The 18803-nt window shown below is 36.8% G+C and overlaps 1 long non-coding RNA gene across 1 annotated transcript in view; it reads left to right on the top strand.

The window, feature by feature from the left end:
* The window catches only part of LOC132682161 (uncharacterized), a 238183-nt gene extending 224076 nt beyond the window's left edge, over positions 1 to 14107 (top strand). The window contains exon 4 of the long non-coding RNA XR_009611507.3: positions 13924 to 14107. This is a non-coding gene — a long non-coding RNA (uncharacterized LOC132682161). The remainder of the gene's footprint in view (positions 1 to 13923) is intronic.
* The last annotated feature ends 4696 nt before the right edge of the window (positions 14108 to 18803 follow it).

Below are 18803 nucleotides of genomic sequence, written 5' to 3'. Positions count from 1 at the left end.
AAGGAATAGTGACATTCTATTTCTTACTCATTCTGTGAGGAGCAAGGACAGGATGAGAAAAATTACCCAGATTTCAGACTAAGTTACACAAGTCTCTGTGTGACACATTAGCAAACTCTGAGGACAAGTCTGGGAAACTTGAGGGAAAAAATCTTTTGGGAGAAAGATATCTTAGGTACACAAAATTTTAGATAAAGTAAGCAGATGAGCTAAGAAGTGGGTTTTTTTTTTCCATAAAAAATAAGAGATAAGGAATAACCTCCTATACCAAGCTTAAGCTTTGGAGGAAGAAAGCAGTGGCTTAAATAGGAATGAACGATGCACCCAGCACTCTTTACTTTTGTAGAAAATCCACTGACTTGATCTGGAGGTATGTGTATATTTACAAATAGATGTTTCTTTCCCCAATCCCTGTTTTTCTTCTTTAAAATTTCTAATTTGCCATTCTTGTTTCAAATCAAATAGGTATGCTTCTGTTTCATCCTTCCCAGTCATGTTCCCTTTCTTCTCATTGTTCTTAGGTTTGCTTCATTTTTTAATTTTTTAATGTTTATTTTATTTTTTGAGAGATACAGAGACAGAGCACAAGCGGGGGATGGGCAGAGAGAGAGGGAGACTGAAGCAGGTTCGAAGCTCCCAGCTGTCAGCACAGGGCCTGACGCAGGGCTTGAACTCACAAACTGTGAGATCATGACCTCAACCAGAATCCCACGCTTAACCGACTGAGGTGCCCCCCATTGTTCTCAGTTTTTTATTGTGTTTCTTCCTCTTGTAATTCTCAAACTAACCAGGAAATCTCAGATCGTGGCAGAATGAGACATCTAGAAAATGGTGGTGGTTTGTGATGAGGGATAGAAGCAGAAAAATGTTCACCTTTAGCCCGGAAGGCTGACATCTAGTCTGCATAGATCAAATACGTACTGGTTCCTACATTCTTAAAAGGTCTCATGACTGCCTTTACATCTCAGCGATAGTTAATATCGAGCTGGATAAAGAGCTCCAGAGAAATCCTGTGAGAGTAATTTTATGAGTAGAAATTCGAAGAAAACATTTATGATGTAATACTCCCTGCAGGTCCCCTCCTTGAACACAGCATAGAACTGCTAGGTTCATACAACAGAAGTGCGGCTCTTCTTGACCCGGGTCCTGTCCCTGTGCTATAATAAAAGCCCCGTTTTGCACCAAAAACGTCTCAAGAATTCTTTCTTGACCATTCACTTGCAACCCCACATCAGTTTGAACAGTCCCCAAGATAAAGAATCAGAAGCTTAACTTATCAGGATCTTTATGCTCAGTAAGATAATTTGGTTCTTATTGCTGGAAAGGAACTACAAACTTTGGAGTCCTCAACCATGTCTGTGTTGCAGAAGGCCTAACAGTATTTGTTGTTTGTTCTGTTCAATGGAAGCAATCCAAGTAAAGACACGATTTGGTCTTGCTCTCTGGGAAACTTGTGAATCACCATATTTACGGATAATGTGGAAAACTTCAGATTAACATGAAATCCAACATATGAGTGCTGGATATATGAACCAAGATGAGGGTGGGCAGCAAGGAAGAGCTAGAAGATATTTTTAGCAGCACATGATTATATAGTATGTCAACCACACAATTCCAGTGACTGTAGGTAAACTCAAGAGCATAGATAATAGTGAAATATAGTTAAAAAGATTAGAAAATGGTGGCTTTGAGTATTTATCTTTGTTTTCAATGTAATTGATTTAATTTTAAGTTTATATAATTTATTTTTACTAATTCTAGGATTAGCAGCTAGCTTTTTAAATTCCTGTTGGCCCTCACGAGCTGTCATGAGCCAATTCCAGCATGCTCTTATTCCTGTCCACTTTCTTGCTTTCCCTGGTTATGGTAGATTAATGGTGTACCTACATTTAACATGGTCAAAACTTTTAAACTACGTAACTTAAGTGCTACATGGAAGAGGCATACTGGGGCCTAATTATATTAGGAATATAATTTTTTTCAATAAAAGGAAAAAGACCTCTGTGTAAACAAATTTAGAGTAACACATTAGCTACAGTTGGACCCACAAATCAGGACATTGTTTAGTATATAATATATTAGGAGCAGTAGAAGCACAAATTCCGTAATATCGCACATGAGCTATTGAAGTCTCTGTCAACTAAAAATAAAAATTAAGTAACATCTGACTAACAGCTACTTTTCATACAGTTATTAAACTTTTAAGAATACGTTCTGTATTTCAAGGACTCTTCTGGGTGGTGGTTTATAAAGATTGTGTGAGTGTAGCAGGAGCAGTAGGAAAGATTTAACAAGCAGTTGTACTATTATAAGTCCTTTGATGGAGGAATATAGGTGCTGTAGGAGCACAGAGGTCTTGATGGAGAAGAGTCCTGACCCCTATCATCACCACCACCACCACAGACTCAGCCTCCTGCTAATTCCGACAGAAAGCCTAGAGTAAGACAAGAAAGGCTAGAGTAAGACAAGAAGAGTGTCAGATTATAAGCAAGGGAAATGAGAGCACTTCACACAAACAGAGCTCTAGTTGAGACTGGTTATAAAATGCTTTCTGATAATAGATCTGAGCAGGCATCCTACGACATGTCTGTGGATAGTCATCTAGAGTCAGTTGTGGTCATATAATCTGTGAGCAAAGTTGTGGTATGAATATATCACTCCTTGCTTTCAAATGGATAATGAGTGAGAAAACATATCCACAAGCACAGTTATTTCAGGAGAGGCTGGATAAGGATGTACTAGACAGTAATGCAGTTCTTGTGTGGTTGGGGGTATACCTTTTGTTTATTTTATTCAAGAAGGTTACAGAGGAAATATATTTTCTGAGTCCTTAAGTATCTGAAATTTTGTTGCTATCTTAGGTAAACTCCAGTCTGGCTGGGTCATCCAAATCACATGCATTCAAAACCTTATGTTTGTGCTAAAGCTTTTTCTGTTGTTACCTGAATTTTGAAAAGCTGCTTGTGGAGATCTTGAGTTTTGTTATTTAAATTTTTTTAATGTTGATTTGTTTTTGAGAGAGACAGAGACAGAGCGTGAACAGGGGAGGGGCAGAGAGAAGGAGACACAGAATTTCAAACAGGCTCCAGGCTCTGAGCGCTCAGCCCAGAGCCCGACGTGGGGCTCAAACCCACAAACTGTGAGATCGTGACCTGAGCCAAAGTCAGGCACTTAACTGACTGAGCCACCCAGGTGCCCCTTTAGTTTTGTACTTTAAGAGATCTTCACATTTTTTGCATATTCAGTTTCTGCATAGATGCATGAAGGTATATGTTTAATCTTATTAGATAGGCTATTTTTCCAGGATGTATCTAGACGTTCTTTTTCATTGTCCTTCCCCCTCAGAATATATAAAACATCTATATCTACACGCTCAGATAATTTTTTTAAAAACTCAGCAATGTTTTCTTCATTATATCTTTGGTTATTAATTTTGGTTCGCTTACTCTCAGGAGCACCTGCCATTCTTAATTTGCTCTTCTGTTCTCCATCCTCCACTGATGTTATAGTGTTAAGCTTTTTCTTTTTCCTATAAACTCTGGTTCATCTTTTTATATTTGTTGTCTGTATCATAATTTCATTTCTTCAAAAAGACAATTCTGTTCTAATTCAGTATAAATTTTGATTCTGTTATACAACAGTTTCCTTGAAATCCTTAATCTGTTTTATTATTACTTCTATTCAACTGCCCAAAGTGGCCATTCATTTAAAAAGTTTTCCCAACTTACATTGTCTTTGTCATTGATCTGCATTTTACTTTTTTTTTGTAAAGTTTATTTATTTATTTTAAGAGAGAGACCGAGTGAGGAAGGAGGGGCAGAGAAAGAGGGAGAGAGCATCCCAAGCAGGCCCCGTGCTGTCAGCACAGAGCCAGACCCTGGGCTAGATCTCATGAACAATGAGATCATGACCTGACCCTTGAAACCAAGAGTCAGACGCTTAACCGACTGAGCCACCCAGGCATCCCTGATCTGCATTTTGAATTGTCTTCAAATTTTAGTCCAAATCCAACCATCCCATGTTTGTTAAATTAATCTAATTTAATTGTTTGAAAGTTGGAACTATATGTGGATATTTAAGAAAGTATAGATTTTAAACATTTAAAAATAAATTCTTAGTGAAAATATCTGTATACTAATTCTGTACTTACCCGATTCTTATTGTAGTCTTTTCCTTTTTTGGATGCAGACAAATTGTTAAACCAAGCACCTTCCCAAATTAGAAGCACAAAATACCATTCAGATAAGTCAATTTACACTGTGTTCTGCTAAGTTGGTTGGATTTTCTCACACTAAGTAAAATCTATTGCTTACAGATGTGGGGAAATAGCTTGTACTTTTGAAACTCACTAGACATGTAATTTATTTTGATTTAGACTCAACCTGAACACTCTGGTATGTTAACTTTGTTTCTTACTATTTTTTTTCTCTTTTAAGGGAAAAACTTGAAAATTTGGTTGAACTGAAACTCTTGACCATTTAGAAGTTGTTACAACTGTATAAAAATAACCAGAGTTGATGAATACTGTGATTCATTGTGAAAATATTTTTATCTAGATCTCATCCTTTAAAAGTTGGCTCATATGCTTTTTTCCCCTTAATTTATTAAGTACACTTTCATCTCCCTTCTTTTGTATCCAAAGCACATCTAATTGCTCCTCCATTTTTGTTTCCTCCCCTCCTGACTCAAAGGACAGGGAATCGGAGCTTGAGAGGCATGCTAACCTCTCCTGTCTTTCCGGGGGCATAAAGAGTATGGACTTTATCAGACAGACTTGGATTCAGGTCCTGCTCCACAATTTATAATGTGTATAGCCTGGGCAAATTATTTAACCTTCCTCAGCCACAATTCTCTCATAATGAGAGTTAATGGTTTACCTTAAGGATTTATTGAGATGCTTCTGTAAAGTGGGAAGGTCCATGACTGACAATGATGGCCACAAAGCAAACATGTGGTAGTTGTGCCCTTTTCTGTTGACATGAGGAATTCATCCCTTCACACAGTTTCTCTTCAAAATCTTTGATAATTCTATCTCCACTTTTGTTTTCTTCCTTTGAACATATCTAAATCTCTCCTGTGAAAAAAAAGGCTCTATGATTTGTTTTCCCAAATGCTTATCCTATTTTTTAAGTTTATTTATTTATTTTGAGAGAGAGAGAGACAGAGAGAGAGCAAGAGAGAGAGCAGGGGACAGACAGAGAGAGAGTGAGAGAATCCCAAGCAGGCTCCATGCTGTCAACACAGAGCCCAACACAGGGCTCTATCCTACAAACTGTGAAATCATGACCTGAGCTGAAATCAAGGGTCAGATACTTAACTGACTGAGCCACCAGGGTGTCCTTATCTTGTTTTTTATTTCATTCTAAGAGGCTTTTTTTCCCCCATGAAGTTTATACCTGCTTTCTTCCCTTAGAACTTAACCTTTTTACTCGCTCAGTGACTGTGTATTGTATCTTATTGCTGTTATAACAAAATGTCACAAACAGTGGCTTACAGCAACATAAATGTATCCTCTTACAGTTCTGGAATTCAGAAGTCTAAAACTCAGTTGTCAGGCCTGTGTCCTTCTGGAGACTCTAGGGATGAATCCTTTCCTTGCCTTTTCATCTTCTAGAGACTGCCTGCATTCTTTCGCTTGTGACCTTGAATCCCTGTGACCTCTGCTTCTAACATCACATATTGTCTCTCACTCTGATCCTCTTGGCTTCCTCTTACAAGGATCTGTATCATGTCATTGACACCGGGGTAATCTAGGAAAGTCTCCCCATCTCAGAACCCTTAATTTATACTTGCAGAGTCCCTTTGGCTGTGTATGATAACACAGTCACAGAGTGTGGGGATTAGTGTGTGGACCTCTTTGGGGACTTATTTAGTCTTTCACAGTCTGTTTTCTGCATGTCTTTTCTGGCCTTCTTATAGGAATGTTGCTAACTATTACTTAATTCTTGGAAATCTCATGTCTCTTGCCCTGTGTGTGATAGCAGCACCTCTCCTCCCAGATTCTTCTGTCTCTGATGCTGCTTTTCTGACTCTTTTTCACTCAAATCTTTGTTTCATGCATTTCCAGATTTAATGTCACATAATATTTGTTAAATCAAATAGCTCCTCCATGCACAAACTTCCAATAGCCTTCCATAATTACGAAACTTTGCTAAATTAATTTTACACATTCCACAAGCTTTTAGTGAGCACTTGCTATGTCCCAGGTTCTCTGTTTTCTGTGATAAGGGTGCAGAGATTCATGGAATACAAACTGTCTTTAAGAAGCTAATGTTCAGGTGCCTGGGTTAAGTATCCGACTCTGGATTTCAGCTCAGGTCATAATCTCATGGTTAGGGAGTTTGAGCCCCACATCTGAGGATTCTCTCTCTCCTTTTTTCTCTGTCTCTCCCTGACTTGTGCTTTCTCTCACTCTCAAAATAAACAAACTTAAAAAAACAAAAATAAGCAGCTAATGACCTGATCAAAATAACAAATAATTGCAAAGCTACTAAAAATTTGAAAATTGAATATGGAAATGAAAATATACACACAGTTTTATGGACACCCTTGAGATCAATCATCCAACTTAGCCTGAGGGTGTTAAGGCTGACTTCTTGGAGAAGCAAACACTTAAACTGGTCTTTAACAGAAAAATACAAATTAAGCATTGGGAAGAAAATAACAAGAACAAAGGTCTAAAGCATACATTGGTATTATTTGTTCAAGGGATGGCAGGTTGATTAATGTTAAAATGAAAAGTCATAGGAAAGAGCAATTCAAAATAAAACTGGAACTTGAAGGTAAGTAAGAAGGAATGATTGGAGGGGTAAGAGGAGAGAGTAAATGATGAAAAACTGCCTTATACTGGGGGACAATGTGAAAGCAAAGTGATTAGAGCACCTCATTAAGAAGGTCAGATAGTATAAACAAATCAAGTGTATAATGCCACCTTCAGTGTAGGTGAAATTTCATCTCCTTTTTTCTTTACTGAGGGGCCAAGAGTTAAGAAGAGTCCATATTACCAATGTGTGTCACTGGACAAGTGGAGCAGAAGTTAAGAATGAGAGTAAAGGAATAGAGTTAAGGATGGATTATTATATAAGAACCTTGCATTTGAAAGAAAAGTATGAGAAAGAACCTCCATCATAGAGAAATACAAGGGCCAGGAGGATATTTATTAATATGACATAGAAATGAGAATGTTTAGAGGCTTTGGAAAAGATGCTAATAGAGGGATGCCTGGGTGGCTCAGTTGGTTCAGTGTCTGACTTGTGATTTTGGCTCAGGTCATGATCTCACTGTGAGTTTGAGCCCCACATCGGGCTCTGGGCTGACAGAGCACAGCCTGCTTGGAACTAACACTCTCTCTCTCTCTCTCTCTCTGCCTCTCCCCAACTCAAGCTCTCTCTCTTTCTCTCTCAAAATAAATAAACTTTATAAATATATAAATAAATATTTCTTGAGTATATCCCTCCTCTTTACTCCCACTGTCACTTAGTTGAGAACCTCATCTCCCTTTCTAGAACATAACTCAAAAAAAAAAAAAAAAAAAAAAGAACATAACTCAAGAGGCAAAGCTTGAATTATCTTTTTCTAGTCCATTCTCCATATTGCTTCCAGAATTATTTCTGAAAGGAAGCATATATTCTTATATTTATTCACTAAAATAGCTTTTCTGGGGGGAAATCCATTATGTGCTAAAATCAATCTTAGTAATACAATGCTGATCAATATAGACACAACCTTTACTTTCACTGGAATTTACAACCTAGAGGAAGCAAGAAGTGTGCATTAAAAAGATATGATTTATAATTATTTATAATTAATACAAAATTAATTAATGTTTTTGAGCCTTCATTCTGCTGGTTCTGTGTCTAACTTACTCTTCTTCATCACTAGGGTTAAGAACTCTGCATCAGTCTATACAGGCTGCAGGGCTGGTTATTGCCCCTCTGATGCTTCCATGCAATTCTGACCCATACTCAACCCCTTCTCCTTCTCTTTTGTTGTTTGTTCTGTGTGCAGTATATATATATATAATACAAATTAACAAAGATGAATGTCTCAAAGTATGCTCAAATTCATCTGTAATTATAGTAAATCATTTACTGTGGGAGTACTACCAGGGGAACCAAGAATAATTTAGGAGCCAGACTTCTAAGCCAGCTTCCAAGAGAATGTAATGTTTAAGTAGATCCCATCCATCTTCTTTGCTTAAAATCTTTCAATGTCCGGTCATCATGTAGGCTAAAGGATGAATTCTACAGCTTTGGAGTTTATAGCTCACAGGAGGCTTTGAAGTCTGTCCCCTTCTCCTTTCTGCATAAACACTATGTGTCTTCTATGCTGAAATGTTGTGGTTTTGTCAAGGTTACAGCATTTTCTGTCTCTTCTTGTTGTTCCCTTCTTTCATCACATCTTCCCATATACATCTTTGTCAAACTGGATTATTGCCACTCTTCTTTCAAACTACTCAATGACAAAAATTTTGTGTATGAAAAAGTCTTTTTATCATCCGGCTCATTGCAAAATTGTCCATTCCTGTGTCAGTTCAGTGATACTGTATACACAGCTCTATTTTAGGCTACAGATTGTGTTTTTGTATATTCTGCTTAGCTGTGTATTTGGTTTGTAGTAGGCATCTGAAAAGGTGTGAACATTTAGTGTTAACTTCAAGAATACTTATATTTATGAATAAGTAAAAAAAGGTTTCCTCCTCTCTCTCTCTAATCATTTGATTGATTTACTTTATTTGGTTTCATGGGCCTTCCCAATTAGAGACATGCTTGTTTTTTGTTTGTTAAGGCAGTATTATAACAAGTGGAGATGTTCTACAGATGAACACAGAAGAAACAGCTCCTGTGAATAAAATGTTTTTCTGTCTAACATTTAGGATTTGGGGTTTGGGATTAGAAATTGCCAGATTTTCAAAGTAGAGCAGTATTTATTTTAGCCTAAACATCTTTAGGACTACAAAGATGGAGTTAGTTGGGTATTGATATGGACTCTAACTCTGACTGAAATCATACAGTTGTCTGGCTTGTATGATAAGCCATATCTAGAGGGGAATCAGGATAACAAGCCATCCATCTGCTTGGCAAGACTAAGTCTCTCCTAACACTTTCTGTGCAGCAGGCTCTAGACTTTCTGGATCTGGTAACGCTGAAGTTCAGTTTTGTTCAAACCACTTCCCGCTGAAAAGCAGGATGAGTAAACTAAATTGCTTTTCAGATCATCCATGGTGATTTTATTTGGAGAAATTTTAGGAGTGTCTGGGTGGCTCAATCGGTTACGCATCCAGCTCTTGATGTCAGCTCAAGTCATGATCTCATGGTTTGTGAACTCGAGCCCCATGTCGGGCTCTGCATTGACAGCATAGAGCCTGCTTGGGATTCTCTTTCTCCCTCTCTGCCCCTCCCAGCTCTCTCTCTCTCTGTCTCTCTCAAAATAAATAAATAAACTTTAAAAAGAGTAAAAAGAAATTCAGATTTATATATGGTTATGACATTGTTCAACACCTGCACCTTCACTCATTTCATAAGTGGCATCCCAAAGGAAGAGTGACAGTAGGACCATCATTTATGAAACTAGACTATTTCAGTGTTGCTTTGAAGAATTCCCTGTACTAACCTTTCATTCCATAAGCATATATCAAGCAAATTTATGTGCTACTCTTTACGATTTTTCAAAATGTGCACACATGCACACACACGTGTGTTAATTCTACTATATATAAATATAGCTAAGTATATCTTGATTTTATATATATATATATATATATATATATATATATATATATATACACACACATATATACATGCATATAATTAACTCTTCTCAGGATGATATACACTTGAAAAGTTTGTCATTAATATAAGTTTATATGAATTTATATTTTAAACAGTTCTTGTAAAATGGCCATTTTCCTTCAAATTTTTGTCCATATTTTTCTTTTTTTTTTTTCTTAACTGTGCCACGTGGCTGATTAAGAAATGGTACTAGGAGTAGGAGAAATGTCAAGTCTAGCATTTTATTGTTGTTCCCTTGTGCCTGCCACACTAGGAGTATCTGTTAAAGTCTCTTTCCATTTAGAGGCCTTGTTTAGTTAAGAAAAAGTAATGACACCCATAAGCCATCTACATGCAGCCCACCTAACCAGTAATACACTTCAACACAAGTGAATGATGGTCCTACTGTCACTCTTCCCATGGGATGCCTCTTCACATATGAACTGAGTGAAGGTGCAGGTGTTGAACAATGTTAAAACCATATATAAATTTGGATTTTTATTACCTTTTTTTTAAGTTTATTTATTTTGAGAGAGAGAGAGAGAGAGCAGAGGAAGGGGGAGAGAGAGAGAAAGAGAATCCCAAGCAGGCTCTATGCTGTCAATGCAGAGACATGGGCCTCGAGTTCACAAACCATGAGATCATGACTTGAGCCGAGATCAAGAGTTGGACACTTAACCGACTGAGCCACCCAGACACCCCTAAAACTTCTTTTAAATCAAAAATTCCCACAAGTTTTCAGAAATCTTTTCTGTATTCCTAATAGATGTCACACATTTCAGGGTATATTCTTTGCAATTTTGAGACCATTTCTTTGCAAAATAATTTTGAAATTTGAAACATATTATCCAAAGATTGATAAGCCAATAGAAATTTCAAAAATGCAAGCATGCCTATGAGAGCCACAGGACCCAAAGGAGATGGATTTAAGTTAGGAGTTTTGAATCTTTTGCATATCCCCAAGGAAATCCTGCAAATCCCCAGGTGCTTTACTGTTAATACTGTATATTGTAAACCACAAGTATTTCATTTCAAATATGAAATTACATTGTAGTGTTTAATATTCTTTTTCAAAGTATGTTTCTCTCTGCCTCTCAACTCACTTCCCCCAATTCTGATTGCACTTCATTCTGAGGATTGCGCTGCCTTAAACCCTACCTCAAGATTCATTCTCTAATGTAGTAGTTCTCAACTGGGGCTGATTTTTACCCTTCTGGGGTCATCTGGCAATGTCTGGAGATATTTTTGGTTGCCACTATGGAGAGGAAGTTGGCATCTGGTTGGTAGAGGCCTAGAATGCTGCTAAGCATCCTACAATGCACAGGATAGTTTTCACAACAAAGAATTTTCTGGTCCAAATGTCAAAAGTACCAAAGTTGAAAAACTCTAATGGGATATTTGCTGGTTTTGAGATTTACAAAAGGGTGGAAACCGAGCAAGGTATCTATGAGAGAGGGCTAAACATTTTACCTAGAGATGAGGGTACTAACGCAGTGATCTCGACCAATGCTTCTGAAAGTTTAATGTGCACAGGGATTTTGTTAAGATGCAGATTTCAATTCAGTATCCCTGAGATGAGTCCTGACCTTCTGCATTTCTAACAAGCTCCTGAGTGATGCTGATGTTTCCGGTTTGGGGCCTATATTTTGAGTAGCAAGGAGCTAGATAATTCAGTATGGGTCCTTAGGAAGATGCCTGCGAAAAATGACTACAAGAGAGGAATAATTCCATTATGTATCAATTAGAGGTCTGGAATATCTGTAAGAACTATCTATCTGTCTATCTTATCTATCTATCATCTATCTATCTATCTATCTATCTATCTATCATCTATCGATCACAAGAATATCACAGTAACTTAACATTATTTAACTTACTTAAATAAAATTTTATTTATTTAAACATAACTTTTATTATCAAAGTTATGCACAAGATTTTACAAAGCCACTAGTGCTAGACAGGAATTTTGATGAAGAAGAATAATCTCTTGACTTCTTCCTGCTCCCGTTTCCTACTCTACAGATAACCAGTTTCTACTAGTCTAGTGTATTCTTTTGACACTTGAATCCTATTACTAAGTAACTTTCTGATCCTGTTACCTGCTGACTTTTTTGATTTGACATACTTACTGATTCCATACAACAGAAAATAGGGTCAAACTCTTATGGCCCAGACTTTCTTCTCCTCACATGTGTATACTTTTTTTCAGCCCTGTTCTCTGAAGGAATCTTTTATTAGATTGGTATTTATAGTTTGTTATACTATGGGTTATGAATATATACTTATAATTCATAGTTAATCTACTGACCATGATTACTTTTCTTGAACAAAATTTATGTTTCATGGAGTTATTAATTGTCTCTTCTTAGTTTGGTATTACCCATAAACAATTAATCTGCAAATTCTCTGATGGAAGTGTGAGTCTCTTCTTATCTGTAGGCACATGAGGCCTTTGATCTATTTCATACTTTTCAAGAAGAGATTCCATCTGGAGCGCTTATTTTTCTGCTTCAGTGTTCTCCAGATTCCCTGAAAGTCTATTATTCTAGATCTTCTTTCATCAACACCTGGGGCATCCCTGACCTCTCTGTACTTCTCCCCGTCTCCTAATTCCATGTCTTCCTTTTCCTTAGCTAATTGCCTTGTATGATATAACATATTATCTAGAGACTTCCTGACAAGGGGTACATGGAAGTAAAATATTTTGAGCATTAGCATGCTCCAAAATGTCATTATTTTTCTCTGGCAATTGTTGGATGATTTGACAGGGTATAGCTTTTAGGGGTTGAAAGCGAACTGTGGTTAATGAAAGCACTGATCCGTTGTCTTTCAGATCCTGATAATCTTATCAGGAGGCTCAAATCTGTGCTTTCATGTCCCAAGTCTTTCCGGGATTTGGTGACACATTCAGTCTGTTCTAGACTTTCCTGACTGATGGTGTTCAGCATATTCTCTGGTAGGCTAAGCAGGTCACTACTATTCCAAGAGCTTTGCAACTTCCAACTGTTGCTGATAGCTCCTCTTCTCTACTCCTTTGTCCTCATGCCTCTTCCATAAAAGTATACATCTGCAAGGACAAGATGGATTCAAGAAACCATATAGAAACAATAAAGATTAAAAAAATTGAGATTTTCAGGAAGTAAAGGATCTGCCCTGAGCCTAGTCTGAGACTTTGGTGCAGTAAGTCTGCCAAGTTCCCCAACAGGAGATAAACTAGCATTCTTTAAATACCTACATGCCGCATTCTTCATGTATGTAATGTCATTTAATCTCTTTAATAATTTCAAGGTAAGATATGGGTGCACAGAGAGATTCATCAAGTTACCTTAAGAAAGAAAGTGTCAGATTTTAGATGGAGATCTTTTTCCCTGAAGGGCTAGAATAAAAGATCCTCAATATAAATAGAAATGCAGTGCTGGGAACACAAAGATGAAGTCCTAACTCTGCTGATCCATGACTCACCAGTGTATGTTCTGACCAACGCAGCAGGCATTATTGCGACCTTCACCCATTGTTCCAACTGATGGAGAGCTTTTTAACAACAGGTATTTCTTTGTCTACAGCTTCGTAGACTAGATACGTTTCCTTCTATGGACTTCTTGAACTAGCACAGACTCTTTTTTAGAAAAATCCTCATTGAATGTTTACTTTTCCTTTACTGTAGTAATATTTTTTTTGTGGTACCAGTAGTGATGAGTTTAGGGAATGTGTCCGTTGGATAACATGTTATTACTTTCCCCTGCTCCATCCAAATCACTGTATATAGACCTAAATTCCCGTTAGTTGCCACCAGTCATGTAAGTGATGTTTCCAGGAGGAAATTTTTATGAGTAGGGAAAGTAAAATCACAAAAATGTAAGATCATCAGAAGAGCAAGGCAATAAAAAAACCATATCCTCATTTTGGAGTAAAGATGATGTTTGAGGAATAGGGTAACAAAAATTCTTCATTATGGGTGGAGAAGTTTGGAGAAAGTGCATTTGTTGTGTAAAGTATTTTAAAAACCAATGAACCGTGAGGTGGGCCAACCATGGACTGTCATCAGACACTCATGGTCATCTGGTATACACTTGTGGCTGGCTAAGATGTGTTTCACTGCTGAGTGAGACACTCCAGGGTTTATGTCCAACATATGATTCTTGCTTCCTTTCAGGTTTCAAGTTCTGTCCCACAATTTTCCAGTGATTCTACAAGGAGCAAAGTCCATAGCAAAAGGTTTGAGCTAAAAACATAACCATCAGCAAATATTTAAGATGTTTTTATTTTGTGTTGTTTTTTATTATTTTCCTGCCTGGTATGCTAGGGAGAAAAAAAAACTTGAAAAATTCTGTATCTTCAAGTTATTAAGAAGATATTTGTGATTTTCATTCTCAGTGTATTATTTAGCCAGGTATATCCCTATTTTCTTTCTTTTATTTTGCAATGTTCACTATGATGTTAGTATGGAAAATAAAATGTGACTCATATTGGTTATAAAGATAGATTACATGTGTACAAAGAATTCTGACCTCAAATTAGGAAGTTGAAAATTTCCTAAAATCTGCTCTAGCAAACATTACTGGAAACATTTGTATGATTTTTTTAAACCTCTCAAAAACACGATTAATTTATGTATATTAGTAGAAAATAAGAAAAAAATGGATTTTGTCCAAATCACCTATAAGATACTATTGCCATCTTGACTCTTGTATACAAAAATGGTGGCAGAATCAGAAAATATGGAGACTAAAAATTATATATTAAACAAGGAACTTATTAAAGTTATAAAAATGAAATTATAATCTTAATTAAGCCAAAAATGATATTCTAGTTTCCAGTTGCAGATGCAAGTAGTCATTTCACAATTTACCTTGGGCTGATTGACTAATCTCAATAAAAACTTAAGTGATTCAGAAATGTAACTGTCTCAGAAAGTAAAACTTCAAGAGCCCTGTCCTCAATACCTCAAGTCCCAGAGTGACAATGGGAGTCCCAATGGACACCTTGGAGAATTTAGCCCCTCCTTCAACTTTAATTTACCCTGCGGTTAGAGTCTACTACTAAGATACTAATTTTTGAAAAAGAAGATGAGACTAGGAGTATGAATAAATAAGTAAATGAGTAAATTACTAGAGAATCTTGGGGACCAAGAGTAAACCACTTGATCACCAAAAAAACCCAAAAAACAAAAAACAGCAGTAAGAATATCCACTTCACAATTTGTACTAGCATCAGTATCACCAAGGACTAATTAGTTCAGAATCCTTGAGAAGAGAACACATTCCTTGAAAAGTAAATAAATATTCCGATGGGTTCTTGCCTTAGAATCGTTAAAGGATTTTGTGTTGCAAAAAAAAAAAAAAAATGTTGAATTAGTAGTAGTCCTTCTACAATGATATTTGTCTCTCTCTTTTTTTTTTTTGTTTTGAGAGAGAGACAGCCAGCATGAGACAGGTAGAGAGAGGGTAGAGGTTGAGAGAGAGAGAGAGAGAGAATCTTAAGCGTGGGAATCTCAAGCATGGTTTGATCCCATGACCCTGGGATCATGAGTGAGCTGAAATCAAGAGTCAGATGCTGAACCGACTAAGCCACCCAGGCACCTGATATTTGTCTCATTAATACCAATTCTGTCTCTACTGTTCTTTCATTGACTCTAAGAAGATGAAATCATGATAAATACAATACTTTGAAAAACATTTTATGTGGAAATTATATGAAATACATGAAGTACAAACAAAGCATATAACTCAGGATACAAGTTCATACATATAAGACATGAGAAGGTGGCAATTTCATAAGGATGCTTGGATGATGGTGATTATAAGCCAACATTGGTTATATGATGCATCCTGATTCCGGAGATGTTAAAATGTGAAGAATATGTGCATATTAGAATTGATGAAATATGACATTTCTCTTTTTGTGTTGGGTTACAGTTTAGCTTTTCTATTGAAACTCATGTTTTTATTTTAATGTCTACTGTTTTTACAGATTTATTGAGCTATAACTTACATACCATAAAATTTACCCATTTAAAGTATATTGATTCAACAGTTTGGGGTACATTTACAGACTCGTGCAGCCATCACTATAATTTAATTTTAGAACATATTAATCAGTTCTCAAAAATCCTTGTACCTCTTAGCCTCTTTCCTCATTCCCCTGATTCTCCTTCATCCATTTAATAAGTATTCTTATTTAAATATCTTAATTTATTTCTTTATATATACATTTTATGTTTTATTTTTATTCTTGTTTTATAGCTTGTTTAAATTAAAAAAATATATATTCTTTCAGCTGTTATAAGATCATAAATTCTGAATGATAATTTTCTTTCCATTGGAGATAAGTGAATTTTCTCATTGTTGATTTTATTGGCTTTCTTTGTTAACAGTTTTTATCATGTATTTTAGGATCTGGGTATGTGTAGGCTTATCTTTATGAAAGGTGGTTCTTCCCTTCCCTCTTTCTCTTTGAGCTCATGCTTATCCCTCTGTTGGTCTTAGAACTAATTCTTACATTGCCAGATTCATCCTGCATCTGGAAGTGATTTTGATAGTATTGTAGACCCAGACACCAAACCAGTGGGTAGGTTGATTCAGCCCTTGTCATGAAGACACTTCTGCTTTGTCTAGCTCAGACATGTAGACTGATTCATGTCATAGTCGTTAAGAACAATCTGGCCTCTTTGCTTAGCCCCTGCCTTTGGAGAAGGGAATCTTATTCAGATCCTAGTATCAAATACTGGGCCTGATTCTGACTATAGTTTTAGTTGTGTTATACCAAAGAAAATGAAATTCTGGTAGATTCTGCTTTAAGACCTGGAATTGAGGGGCACCTGGTTGGCTCAGTTGGTTAACTGCCAACTTCGGCTCAGGTCATGATCTTGCAGTTCGTGAGTTTGGGCCCGGTGTAGGGCTCTGTGCTGACAGCTCAGAGCCTGGAGACTGCTTCTGATCCTGTGTCTCCCCTCTCTCTGCCCCTCCCCCACTCATGCTTGCTCACTCTCTTTCTCTCTCTCTCTCAAAAATAAACATAAAAATTTTTTTTTTAAAGACATGGAACTGAGCTTAGTACCCTAAGCTGTAACTTTGCCTACCACCTTAAATTTCCATCCCATTCTGGTCATGATAATATTTAATACTTTTCAGTGCATTTGTACCTTTTTGTTTTTCTAAGTGTTTATTAATACTATGTGTGTTATCTTTCAAATACTGTGTGTATGTGTGGGGAGAGAGGGTTATCTGTATCTGGAGCCTCAAAGCAAGATATGAAACATCATCTGTACTCTAAACCAGAAAAGTTTTTAAGATGTCAAATGAACCTTGAGCTACAGGCTCCTCTCTGATTGCCTCTGGAATGTTTTAGATCTGCTACCCTGCTGATATGTTTGAGGATCCATGTCTTTATTTTTATAATGCAAATATTTTTTCAGCTTTATTAAAGCATAATTGACAGGGGCGCCTGTGTGGCTCAGCTGGTTGGGCGACCGACTTCAGCTCAGGTCATGATCTCACAGCTCGTGAGTTCAAGCCCCGTGTTGGGCTCTGTGCTGACAGCTCAGAGCCTGGAGCCTGCTTCGGATTCTGTGTCTCCCTCTCTCTCTGCCCCTAACCCACTTGCATTCTGTCTCTGTCTCTCTCAAAAATAAATAAACATTAAAAAAATAAATAAATAAAGCATAATTGACAAATAAAATTCTAAGGTATTTAAGTGTAACCATGAAATTTTGATATACATATTGTGAAAGGATTTCTCACATCTAGTTAATTAACACATCCAACACTACACACACACACACACACACACACACACACACACACACACACATATAATTTGTATTACTATAATATAGTTTGTATTAATCATATATATATATATATATATACATATATATATATTTGGTAGGAATATTTAAGTTCTACTTCTTTAGGAACTATCAATTATACAATACAGTATTCTATCAGCTAATCATCATGTTCTAGGCTAGATACTCAGACTTCATTCACCTTATAGCTTAAATTTTGTGCCCTTTTGCCAGCCTCTTCATATTTCCCCTACCTGTAGCCTCTAGCAGTCACTTTTCTACTCTCTTTTTCTATAAGTTTGGTTTTTGTTTATTTGTTTGTTTTTTTTAGATTCCACATAGAAGTATTCCCTGCAGTATTCCCTGTCTGGCTTATTTCACTTAGCATCATGCCCTCAAGATCCATCCATGTTGTCACAAATGTCAGGATTACCTTCTTTGTCATGGCTGAATAACATTCCACTATATATATAGACACCACAACTTCTTTATCCTTTCATCTGTTGACACACACTCATATTGTGTCCATATCTTGGCTATCATGAATAATGCTGCAATGAACATATAAGTGCAGAAAGCTGATGCCCTGTTTTCGTTTCATTTGGATACATGCCAAAAGTGGGATTGTTGATCACACAGTAGTTCTATTTTTAATTTTTTGATGAACCTCCATTCTGTTTTCCATACTGGCTATACTAATTTACATTCCCATCAACAATGCACAGGAGTTCCCTTGTCTCCACTTCCTTGTCAATACTTTTTATTTCTTGTCTTTTTGATGATAGCCATGCTAACAGGTGTGAGATAAAAATCTCCTTGTGGTCTTGACTTACATTCTCTGATGATTAGCGATGTTAGTACCATCACATGCACCTGCTGGCTATCTGCCTGTCATCTTAAGGTAAAATGTCTAGTCAGTTTCTCTGTCCATTTTTAATCTGAGGGTTTGTTTCTTTGCTATTGATTGCATGAGTTCTTAAAGTTTTTTAACATTTATTTATTTTTGAGAGACAGAGAGAGACAGAACATGAGTGGGGGAGGAGCAGAGAGAAAGGGAGGCACAGAATCTGAAGCAGGCTCTAGGCTCTGAGCTGTCAGCACCCAGCCTGATGCAGGGATCGAACTCATGAACCACAAGATCATGACCTGAGCTGAAGTCGGATGCTTAACCGACTGAGCCACCCAGGTACCCCGATTATATGAGTTCTTTATATATTTTGGATATTAATACTTATCAGATATGTGAT

This window comes from Panthera onca, chromosome A1, assembly GCF_046562875.1.
Source record: "Panthera onca isolate mPanOnc1 chromosome A1, mPanOnc1 haplotype 2, whole genome shotgun sequence".
Taxonomy (NCBI): Eukaryota; Metazoa; Chordata; class Mammalia; order Carnivora; family Felidae; genus Panthera; species Panthera onca.
The sequence above is the reverse complement of the archived record's forward strand: the minus strand, read 5'-3'. Positions and strand labels throughout refer to the sequence as shown.